The sequence below is a fragment of the Choristoneura fumiferana genome, chromosome 10 (genome assembly GCF_025370935.1).
Source record: "Choristoneura fumiferana chromosome 10, NRCan_CFum_1, whole genome shotgun sequence".
NCBI classification, from domain to species: domain Eukaryota; kingdom Metazoa; phylum Arthropoda; class Insecta; order Lepidoptera; family Tortricidae; genus Choristoneura; species Choristoneura fumiferana.
In genome coordinates this window covers 21,060,479-21,072,426 of record NC_133481.1, presented here as the reverse complement: position 1 = coordinate 21,072,426, position 11,948 = coordinate 21,060,479, and the positions used below count along the sequence as shown (strand labels likewise).

Here is an 11,948-nt window from a genome sequence, read left to right as displayed (position 1 = left end):
GTTTAGCTGTGCAACTGTTTACAAAATATTATAAACTGAGTGCATATTGGTTAAATTGTTCACTATTTTGAGATTACTTACTTTAGTTCAAAAGCCTGAGTTTTTAATACTACAAACCAGATTTTTGCATGCTGCCTAATTTCTGTAACTATTTGAGTTCATACAGCCTTATAGTGTCTCCTCTTCTGTCGTTTTTTCCTCAAATGAGATGAAAAACACTGTGTCATGTTTCAAGAGCGGTGCGGGAATTATGAACTCAACGCAAAAACTCTAGGTACTGCAAAATCTCGTTTGTTTTTCCTTGATTACCGCCCTCGAGTACTGACAGTCTTAAAAAAGGAGACGATACAAATTAAACAACAGGTAAGTATTAACATTTATAGTTTAATATATTATTACTAGGTATTATATTATCATTTGTGCTTATGTTAAGAAAAATATTACACCGGTTTCGAGACATCGTATTGACTAGTGGAGGGGGAGAGGGGGACGCTGGGGGGGGGGCTAGGTGTAGATGAGCACGAGCAGGATGATGAACACGGCCACCGACACGCACACGATCAAGCTGATCTTTTTCTGTAAAATAAAAGTACGAACATCCATTTTTTTAAATCATAATCAGGAACACCCTAATCAAACTGATTCAGTTAAAGTTTAGGCTAGTGTTTGGAGGGACTGACTCAACTTCTTATCAAATTTTATTTATTTATTATTCTAGAGAACCAACAGCTTAAAACATACAGATTAAAGATAACAATACACACAGAAAGCCAATTACAGGTGCTCGCCGGTAATAGCAGTGTAGGTACAAATAATAGCAGAATGCCCGCATAGAGTTCACTTCGGTACAAAGAAAAATAATAATAATGCTATTAACATCAACACTTAAGTACTGACGAATCTACCTATATCTATCTTTATCTAAAATATGTGTGTGTACATGTATACATGTGTATAATATGTATGTGTATCTTAAATGGTTATTTGAATTTCTTAATTTTATATATGAGGTTGGGTCATAAACTCGTCAAAATGTATGTAAAGTCGTTTTTAATAACTGTAGCTGCCGAAACCCTGGCTGTTGAAGTAGAGGGTTTTCTAGCGATGCTTGAATAAAACTTCGATAAAGATTCGACTGTAAGTATAATTTCGGAGGTAGCTGGTGTAGGAATGTGCCTAATAAAAATGCGTGTCTTTTGACGGTTACATTTTTATAGTACATGCGAAGCTGTGATTGGTCAATATTTTAACGTCATGACCTCTGTAGTGCGTTTTGATTTCACTTTACAGCCTAAGTAATTCTATATATGTATAAATTTAAAACATAAATGACAAAATAATCTAAAATTTTATGATCGAAGTGACTTAAAGTTTGGTAGTGATATGTAGCTTTTTTAAGTAATAGCAGACAAGCGAGAAGGCGGTTCACCGGGTGTTAAGTGATTGCCGTCGACCATAGACATCCGCAGCACCATCAGGACTGCTTGGATGACATTTATGCAAGTACAGTTAACAAGCTTTTTTTTGTCGACTGTATTGTTTGTTACAATGAGTAGAAAAGCTCGTAATGAAAATTGGCAGGCCGGGGTCGACGCCCTCGGCGCCGGCGTGTGGTACCTGCTTGGTCTTCTTGCGGAAGACGTTTCCCCGCAGCAGCTCGTGGCCGCCGCTCTCCACGTGCTCCGTGGCCTGCAGCGCGAAGTACTCCACGCTGTCGATCTGCTCTTGCTGTAACACACACACACACACACACGGTCAGTACATGCACGCACACGACGACAGGCAGTCAGCATCAGTACCAACTGGGACCGATACACATCAAAAAGCCTTTGACCAGCTTAGTTGTTCAGTCAGCAGCAGAATGTATCAACGGTTACGGTGTTCAAAATGATCTACACACGTCTCTACTGCCATTCTCACATTCACAAAAGGTAGATCTACAACAGACACGGATCATAGTTTAGTTAAATTTATATTGCAAGCTCGGGAGGAATCACATGACTTTAGGTGTATCCTGCGACCTGTCGAAAGCTTTTATTTGTAAGTTAAATCCTTAAAGTATTCGTGGCTTTGCTTATAAGTCACTAAATATTATCTCACAAGAAGAAAGCAAAATGTAGCGATTAACGGAACGGTATCGGCGGGATCTGTGATAGAAATGGGAGTGCCGCAAGGATCCATTCTTACCCCATTTCTGTACCTTTTGTTATGTAAATGACCTAACTTATGAGCCGAAAATCAGGCAAAGTCATGTTTGCTGTCGACATGGTCTTTACTGTGCATGATTAGTAGAAGAGACATCGAACCCTGTCCATGATATTTGTGTGGTTTGCCGCCAATAATTTATTACTAAATCCTAAGAAATCCAAATGTATTATATTCTCGTTGATAAATTCATCCCATTTAAATTCCCTGGGCCGCGGTGGCGTGCGCAACGCACCTGCTGCGCCACGAGATGCGCCAGCTGCGCGAACAGATCCCTGACGTCCTGCAGCGCGGCCTCCACGCGCGCCAGCTCCGCGCGCCGCGCCTCCGCGTCCCGCAGCCCGCGACGCGCCTCCAGCGTCTCCGCCGCTATCTGCAATTAAACTTATGATTTGAGATGCCGAACACCATACTACCACCATGCTACTCTGGCATGTCCCGCAGCGGCGATGTGGCTTGTCGTCGCTAAGCGAAGTGGAAGCAAGTACTATTGATTTTGTCACGACCAGCAAATGCCAGCTGTTAGAGCGGTTTCGCACTAGGTACGTCCGATTCGAATCCGATCAGAATCCGTGAAAATACGGACCGGAGTAGTTGTAGAACTACTGTATGGTAGTTTACACACCAGATCCGATTTTCTTCATTCAATTTTACCATGCCAGCAGTTCAACAACTACTTTAGACCGTATTTTAATTTTTCACTGATTCGGATTTTTGTAGAGCGAAACCGCTCTCATAAATTCATAATATAGGCAAATCATTCTGCAAACAAACAGCATTACACGATAATTTTGCAATTTAGCCAAAACTAGGAATTAGTTTTATATAAATAGACCTAAGTTCCCTATAAAAAATCTAATATTAAGTACAATTAACTTTTGTTAAAAATATGTCACACGTATTTGTGATAGATCTTGGAATTTTTGGGACAAAGTCACATTCCCAAACAATTGCTCTCCATTTATATCAGTGGTATCGCTTATCTTATCTATTCTACACATAGGATCAATTCCCCTTGGTCGCTTCCCAATAACTTTTTCTGTCGTCGGGCTTTTCATAATGATCAAAGAGGTCGATAATCCTGTGGAGGCGATTGTCAATAATAACCTCACGCACTGAGCCACTTTGAACAGACTGGCCGCGTTCATCATGCCTTTTTGAGAGTCCCAATTTAGTGTGAGAGAGCAATATACAGAATATGAGTACGCTTTGATCGGTTTTAGTGGAATCGAAGTGGATCTGAAGTAAATAGATAAGAATCTACTTCAGATTTCACTCAGAAAGGGGGTCATCACGATTTTCGCCATCCTCTTCAGCTTTCTACGTCTGAGTCAGTTCTTGACATTACATCCAGGTTTTTGTGCGGAAAATGGCCTTTCTAGATTTGTCTTTCTAGATCTACTTATATGTTTTACTAACTACATAAATTTACTCTTACAATAGATGAGTCTATGACAACCGTCTAATATTTGATTTTGTCCCAAAAATTTGGAGGTCTGTGGTTGTGTATGACCTATGAGGCATCTACGGGTTGTCGGCGGGCACTGTATGAGGCATGTACGGGTATGTCGGCGGGCACTGTATGAGGTATGTACGGGTATGTCGGCGGGCACTGTATGAGGCATGTACGGCTATGTTGGCGGGCACTGTATGAGGCATGTACGGGTATGTCGGCGGGCACTGTATGAGGCATGTACGGGTATGTCGGCGGGCACTGTATGAGGCATGCACGGGTATGTCGGCGGGCACTGTATGAGGCATGTACGGGTATGTCGGCGGGCACTGTATGAGTCATGTACGGGTATGTCGGCGGGCACTGTATGAGGCATGTACGGGTATGTCGGTGGGCACTGTATGAGGTATGTTCGGGTATGTTGGCGGGCACTGTATGAGGCATGTACGGGTATGTGGGCGGGCACTGTATGAGGCATGTACGGGTATGTCGGCGGGCACTGTATGAGGCATGTACGGGTATGTCGGCGGCGGCGGCACTCACGTTGTCGACGAACAGCTGCAGGCGGTTGTCGTCCAGCAGCCTCTCGCACTCCTCCTCCGTGATCTCGGAGTTGGCTGAAACGGCAGATCAGATCGCAGTTAGGATTCAGATTTCATATTAGACAGACGTCCAGACGTCCTTGTATAATATTTTAAGTTTAAACAAGAATAGAGGGCACTGTCCAAGAACGGTGACGTACCTCGGCTCTCAAGACAACGTATTAACTCGTTTGCAATCAATAGATGGCGTTGTGCAAGCGAACGTTGCCCTTTCAAATTGCTACCGTACCTACCTACCTAACCTGAGGCCGTATTGCCTAACGTTTCTGACGCTCGTCATCGCAATCAACATTTCCCATACCCAATCTGTCATTTGATTGCGATCGCGTGTATCAGAAACGTTAGGCAATGCGGCCTCTGTTTTCAAGTCAAACTCTAACAGCCTTATTCATAAAAAGTTAGAGCCTCCTTGAAGGCTCCTTGAAGGCCCGATGCTAAAAACATGATTCATAAACGTCTGTTACGCTAATCAGTCGATCAAGGCTCTGCTAAAGTTAGAGGACCGTAGCCTCCTTTATCTCCCTGTAAGTCACAAAATGGCCGCCACAAGTTTGAACAGCTGACTTTGACAAGAGCAAAAACCATACAGAAGATATTTATAGTGAAGACAGGGCTGCGCAAAGATTAAAAAAACTGGAAAATTATTTTCAGGAATTTGTATTTAAAATCCTCTAAATTAGCAACAATAAATTAACAATAAATATGAAAAAAAACGGATGATTAACATAATTATGGCTTTTACACAACATAAACATGCGGATCGGAAATGGCGGAAACAAACATCTCGCTTATTTTTTTTTCCTGCTAATTTGCTGTCACTGCTGTCAATTTTTTTTTTAATTATCGATTAGGCCATTTTTTGTCTTGATTGTCAAGGTGGCCAACATAACGTCTAATCCGTCTATCAGCAGCTCAACAACTAGCAGACTGCTAGCAAGTGTTTATGAATCATACTTCTTGACAACCGTCTATTAAGCTTAATCAGTCTGCTAAGTACAGACCGATCAAACCTAATTAAGGTTTTTATGAATAAGGCTGTAACACTCTTATTCGCGTTGCGTTGCCATGGCAACAAGCACAAACAAGAACCGTGTAGGTAAGTAAAAGGTTGTTGAGCGGCGGCGCGCAGTGCGCGTGTTGCAGCAGCCGCTGAGTCGCGTTGCTCCGAAGACGAAGGGCTACAGATTAGCACGAAACATGTCGAGCTAAACTCGATTTAAGACGTGAGTTATCCGGGTCATTATATTTAAAAGGTTGTCGTTGTACTATATGACTATATTTAAAAATTGTACGGCCACAAATACAACATATTCGCGAATATTCGGGTTGCACAGAAGGCAATGGAGAGGTTAATGCTTGGCATAACTCTGATGTATTGGAAAAGAAACGAGTGGATCAGGCAAAAGACGAAAGTCGTAGATGTGGTGGAGGAGGCTGGGCGTCGAAAGTGGAGATGAGCAGGACAAACACAGCCAGAATGGATCACTGCCGCTGGGTGCCAAGAATACTGGAGTGGAGACCAAGCGCCAACACCCGCAGCAGGGGAAGACCTCCTAAGAGATGGACGGATGACATCCGGCAGCGAGCCGGCACAACCGGATGAAGGTGGCGGACAGACAGACAGACAGACAGAAGTGGAAACGTGAAACGAGGCCTAAGTTCAAAGACGGATGCAACAATGGCTGCTATAGATAGGTAGATAAATATACAACAGTACAGTTAAGACGGCATTAAATTATTTCTAATGCGGGCGAAGCCTCGGATCGAGGCTAGTTTATCTATAAAAATATGTTTATCCGTTCGTCTAGTACCCATAGTATACGAGTACGAGCTATGTTTAGTCCGGGACGAGGTAGATCGGTGTCATTTATTTTCTGCGACCGGCCAGCGGCGCTCAAATAGTGTCGCGAGGGTCGTTTGACAACTTTGACATTTCTTTAAGTAATCGAGCTTATCGTCAATAAGATTTTATTCTCAAACGAACTTCACAATACGCTATAATAGTGATACGAGTATTTGATTCGACAAAAAACTCGATCGTCGCTTAATATTACATATGAGCGGGGTGATGGCAATGGGCATTGGGCAGTGTGTGTGTTACTGTTACTGTTAGTGTTACTGACTGAGCGCGAGCTGGTCGGCGAGCAGGCGGCGGCGCGCGGCGCGCAGGTCGCCGAGCGCGGCGTGGTGCTGCTCGAGCGCGGCCGCGAACCGGCGCCGGCAGCACGCCGCCTGCAGCCGCGAGGCGCGCGCGCAGGCCCCGCCCCCACCCCGGCCCCCCCCGCCCGCTGCTCCAGCTGGCGCAGCGCGCCGGCCGCCTTCAGCCCGAGCGCGTGCGCCTGCGTCACCAGCGAGTCCAGCTGCTCCTGCATCTCTGCAACGTGTCACCACAATCAAATATTAAATTGGTTATGCAATGACTGCTGACGACGCCTCGGTAACAATCGGATGAGGCCAAATATCGCTAGATGGCGTTAGTACCTATTGTGAGGTCCGTTTGACATTTCTAGTTACGCTTGTGATTGGATAAATATCTGAATGAGCCAATCGCAAGCAAGATTGAAACGTCAAGGCACGAGGTGAGTCACGAGGCGAGAGTGTAAATCCCGCATCATTAATCCATGTCATGTCATACAAGTTACACGCATGATGTTTGCTGACGAATTTTTAAATTGAAATTGTACAATGGCGTAACATACAGACTGTCTCGGTTAAGTAAGCAATGACCAGTGGTCAGCGAACACTAGGCAGAGGTCAGTGCTCAGAGAGCAATGTGGTTGGCAGTGAGTAATAAGCAGTACAGTATGAAAGTAATGGGGTGAGTAGTTGGCAGTGGGCAATAGGAAGTGAAAAATGGGTAGTACACAAAGGGACGGTTACCCGTGGGCATGTGCAGTGGGTAATAAGGTAGATAGTGAACAGTGAGCAGTGAGCAGTGGGCAATGGGGTGGGCAGCAGGCATTAGGTAGTGGGAAGTGTGCAGTGAGTAATTTAGTGGGCGGTAGGCAATTATTAGTGGGCAGTGAGTGAGTAATGGAGTGGACAGTGAATGCCGCCGCCACATGGTGGTGGTAAGCCCCGTCAGCTCGCTAGGGGGTGGGCTGTGGGCAGTGGGCAGTGGGCAGTGGGCACGCACCGGGGCTGGTGTGGAAGGCGGGATGCGCGTGCAGCCGCCGCATGGTGGCGGTGAGTCCCGTCAGCTCGCTGGACCAGCGCACTGCCGCCTCCGCCTGAAACAGAATACAACCGGATATCACGTCTACACCACCAACAAATTAAAAACATTTGACATACTGAACTGATTATATTACAAATTAAAAGAAAAACGTTAATTGAAGAAATGAAAAAATAAAAGAAATGTTGCCTCTCCATAGGAATAGAAAATATAAAAGCTTAACTCTGCTGAAACAAGAGCAGGAAAGGTAAACCGCGTGATTGAATTGAATAGCTGCCGAAGTATTTGTTAACATGATATAACAAACTGCCCAAAAACAACATTTTCTTAAAATAATATAGTTTATATTAAAATATTCCGCACTCGCACCTCTGAGTTTTTCAGAATTCATGTGCGGAATTACATTTTAAAATTTACCTACTATGAGCTTTACGGTGAAGAAAATCATCGTGAGGAAACCTAAGCTGCACTGCCGCACACACCTTATTTTGTTATGACGATTAAAGTTTCTATCTATCTATCTATCTAAGCTGAGATGATGATGATTAGGGTTCTAACGGTTCATCATTAAATAACAAAGGGTGCCCACTTTCATTATATTTTTGAACAATTCATAAGTTCCTCATGAAATACGTATACTAAACATTGTGTGATACGTAGTTCAAGTATCAATTCATAGATTTTCTAAAATTAATTTATACGTAAAGTTCTGTATAAGATGCCATATACCGCACGGCACACACAACGTTTGGCTAACGACATTTTGGTCCTTAGCTTGCATTAAGTGTTCATAATATTGTTATTGTTTCGTTAAAGAGGTATACGGGTGTGGCCTGTAATATCAGCAAATACTTCAAAAAGAGATGTTCATATTTTAATAATAATCATCTGATTTAGACGTACGATTAGATGATAACACTATGAAATAATATTGAAAGTAACAACCATGGCCACAATACTCCATTATGAGTATCTCAATATCCCGTGACCCCGCGACCAGAAGCAGCTCTGACGCTCGCGGTTGCATTAACCATTTCTTTAATTCTACCCTCATCCTGTACCATTTACTTAAAAGAAGTGGTGAAAGCAATAACTGTGATTCGGAGCGTGTCAGACATTAAGAATGTAATCTAAGCAACTTGTTTTAAACAGCATGCATGATAGATACGAGTACTAACGTGAATAAGTATGTAATGCTTCGTTTAGATACGTTCAGTCTCTACCGCTGCTGTGATAGAATCCAGTAAATAATGCGAATAGCAACTGCAGGGGCTTTAAAGGAAAACGCTTTACGTTTGTAGGTGCCCGATGTGTCCAATTCCCTGGTTTCGTAAACGAGTTGAAGACAAACGAGGCATAGGTACCATACCTAATAGGTGTGCGCCGCAAATGAAGCGTCTTGAGATTCATCTCAAGTCACAAGGTGTAAGATAGTGTGCATCAGGTCAAGCGCAGGCGCAGCCGATAACGGCGCTATCGCGGCGCGACCTCGACATCCGCACCACAATACGAGTATCTGCATCGCACGTGTTTGTATGCGAATGCATCAGCACACCGCCGCGCCTGCGCGTTAACGAGCGCGTCCCGTCACCGGTTAATTAATGAATATGTTTTCAAGAGCAAAATGTTTACAGCAATTAGTTTGACACACATGTTCCTGCGCGGGAATTTGAATTAATTGTAATTTCTGTGTCCGGGGCCATATTGTAACTAGTATTGTGAGGTGAAGGTCATTTCATGTAGGTGTGGTAAGTGGTAAGTAAGTGCTGACCTCCTGCAGCATGTCTTCCATGTGGGGGGGCGCCCCCCCCGCGCCCCCCTCGTCCACGGCCAGCACTGTGTCCTGGTACACGGCGCCAGCCGCCTCTGCGCGCTGGAACACATTCGACACAATATATTAGATACTACCATACACCTATTCGGGGTGGACAATGGGACGGGGCGGTCTAAGGTTCGAAATAAACTCCCAATTGGGTTCTGCACTCGCAGGCCAAGCCGTTGATGATACCAAAGTACTGTTGAACAAGGAGGAAGCCACAAAAAGAAATTCTACTTGTATTTGGAGCTAAACAAATATAAATTGTAGGAATAATTGTGCGAAGAACGTCATACCTACCACATCTTGTGATGAAGCGACTGACGTTCTTAAATCAAATATTATCGAGTACTGCAAACACACCTCTGTTTGCATACTCATTTAGATTAATTTGTGACGGAAGTCGCTGCTTGTCCATCGACTGAGATATGAATAAACTAGCTTTTGCCGGACTAGTCCGCGTGGAATTCGGTTATCACGCGCTGTTCCCTCGGGAACTGTGCATTTTTTCCGGGATTAAAGGTAGCCTATGTCACTCTTTGGCCCATAAACTATCTCTATGCCAAAAATCACGGCGTTCCGTTGCTCCGTTGCTACGTGAAAGATGGACAAACATACAAACACACACACTCATATTTATAATATTAGTATGGATGTAATGGAAACGTTTAATATTTAATTTGGTCTGATAATAGGCACTTTACGTTTCACGTCAGTGTCTATAATTCTTAAGTAAACGTACGTTAATCACAAAGTATCATTTCTGTATACTATGTAGGTGTAGTACATGTAGACTCAGGCATTTATAAGAGTTCAACCTCGGGCAAACAAAATGAATCATGTCGATGCACTCGACTAGGCGCGACAGCGAAACGGACAAGAGTCAAGAAGTGTGGGCACGCGGTGCTCCCGGCCCCGGCAGCCGGCGCCGCATCTGGAGCGGAAGCCCTCGTTATCCTGTTACCGAGCCGAGATCTACGAACAGAGTTACGACGCGGCGAGGCCACGATCACAAGCATATCACAATATTTGCACCGCTCGATTATGATGTCACGCTTCACTAGAAGTGTTAGTGTACTGCGGCGGCGGCAGGCGGAGCACTGACCTGCAGCAGCTCGGCGAGGCGGTCCTTGCTGCGCATGGCGGCGCCGGCAACGTCGCTGCTGCTGGCTGCTGCTGCTGCTGCTGCTGCTGCTGGCGGCTGCTGCTGCTGCTGCACTACACTGCACCACCGCTGGTGCCCTCGGCTCGCGGCGCGGCACTGCGCGGGCTGCGGGTGGCGGTATCTTATCGCGCTGATAACAGATATCAGTCGCGATACGGCGCCGGGCCAGTCGGGCCGCGCACTGAGCGGCGGCGCGGCGCGGCGCGGGCGCGTGTGCCTCACTCATTAGCAGCGCGGGTCAGCGCCCGCGCACCGCGCCCGCGCCGCGAGTCGAGTGAACCGCCGCTGGCTGACCCTCGGCCCGCGAATCTTACGAGTATAAGTAATGAGGCATTGTTCGCGCAAGTGTGTCGCTCACCCACTTGCATAACTTTACTTGTTTCGCCGCTTTCGGGAGCGATATGGTGTGCTCAGGAAAAACCCATCGTTCGCGCGGATGTTGAATCATGTAACCTACTTCCGATTACTGGTCGGTGCGGATAGCTATCGGTGGTTATTATGTCACTGTGAGACCTACATAAGAATACTTCTAGAGGCATCATCATCATCATCATCATTTCAGCCGTAGGACGTCCACTGTTGGACATAGCCTCCCCCATAGACCTCCAGTTGCTTCGGTTGGAAGCGGCTCGCATCCGCTGTGTTTAGAGGCATACCTAATATTATTGATTTATTCATTTACATACTTACCACTAATATTTTGAGTGACATCCTGAATTAATAAATGATGTGTGAATTTGTTTGCTTCACTTTCACGCTTTAAGTACCTACTCTATTTAGCTCGCATGGATATAATTTAAGACCCCGAGGAGTACACTCGAACCAACTGAATTGTAACCCACTGTGGAACCTTGAACCTAGAAGAAGTCATAATTACATCGCATCATTGCTTGACAACGGAATTTATTATGACGCTTACTGCGAGAACGTTCTACGGTGGGTCAGGAATCAAATGGTTCGATTGTCGGTACATAATATAATTCTTTCTTTTACTGAAAATTTCATAGTACATACTGTAGGTAGGACTAGCTCGTACATATATCTTTTATGGGCATCAAATAATAACTAAAGCCCATTCCAAATAATATGAACATTTTTCAGCTGGTCATGATTTTGAATGGATCCCAACTGTTGAAGTTTCTGAACAGAATAAATAATTTACACTACTAGGCTTGCTATTTTCTTTTCTTAGTTCCAATTGCGTGTGTATCATTTTTTTATAGATCGACTTCAGGCGATTCCACGTAATGTATGTACATAGATGTGGAGAGCCAGGTGTCATTTATTAGAGCTTGTTTGACAATAGATGGCGCTTGAAAGCGTTGCTATTGATCTCCTGAAGTTAGCTTGTTGTTGCTCAGCGAGCCACCTACCGGCGGCCGGCGTCAAATGGCGGTGGGCGTATCGCACGTTAGTACTATTATATATTCTGTGGTATCGCGGCGCGCGGCGGAATGCGGCCCACGGCGCACAGGTGGCGCTGCTCACTACACATAATGTGACAAATTATAATCGAATTTTTTTCAGAAAAA

General features: G+C 44.8%; 1 pseudogene; it reads right to left on the bottom strand.

Moving 5' to 3' along the window:
• Positions 1-364: 364 nt before the first annotated feature.
• Positions 365-11,351, bottom strand: LOC141432291 (uncharacterized; annotated as a pseudogene).
• Positions 11,352-11,948: the final 597 nt, after the last annotated feature.